Source organism: Camelina sativa, unplaced genomic scaffold, assembly GCF_000633955.1.
Source record: "Camelina sativa cultivar DH55 unplaced genomic scaffold, Cs unpScaffold11971, whole genome shotgun sequence".
NCBI lineage: Eukaryota > Viridiplantae > Streptophyta > Magnoliopsida > Brassicales > Brassicaceae > Camelina > Camelina sativa.
The window spans coordinates 1-362 of record NW_010933014.1 but is presented as its reverse complement, the minus strand read 5'-3'; the positions used below and the strand labels follow the sequence as shown (position 1 = coordinate 362).

The 362-nt window shown below is 44.5% G+C and overlaps 1 long non-coding RNA gene across 1 annotated transcript; it reads left to right on the top strand.

The window, feature by feature from the left end:
- On the top strand, positions 1 to 362 carry LOC104775310. The gene is made up of 3 exons (XR_765830.1): positions 1 to 63; positions 144 to 230; positions 348 to 362. It is a non-coding gene; the product is annotated as an uncharacterized LOC104775310 (long non-coding RNA).

Genomic DNA, 362 nt, shown 5'->3' with positions numbered 1-362 from the left:
TTGCAGGAAGATCTGCTCCTCGCCCTCGTCCTGCTGCTGCACGCAGCCCAGCTCCTCAATCTGGTATGATAATTGTCTGTTTTTCTTTTTTGCTCTTAACTATGACGATTCCATTTGACTTGTTTTTGGGTTTTTTGTTTCAGTAAACCGTGCACCTCCCCCAGCTACAGTCCCTGCGAGCGGTGGTGGTGGTGGCATGTTCTCTGGCATTGGTTCAACCATTGCTCAGGGTATGACGCAGATTTGTCTATTGAGTTTTGTTTTGCATCATTTCTAGGTCTATATTTTCTCTGGAATAGTGTTTCGTGACCTGTTTGTTTGTTTGTTTGTTTGTTGGGGATGATTAGGTATGGCTTTTGGTA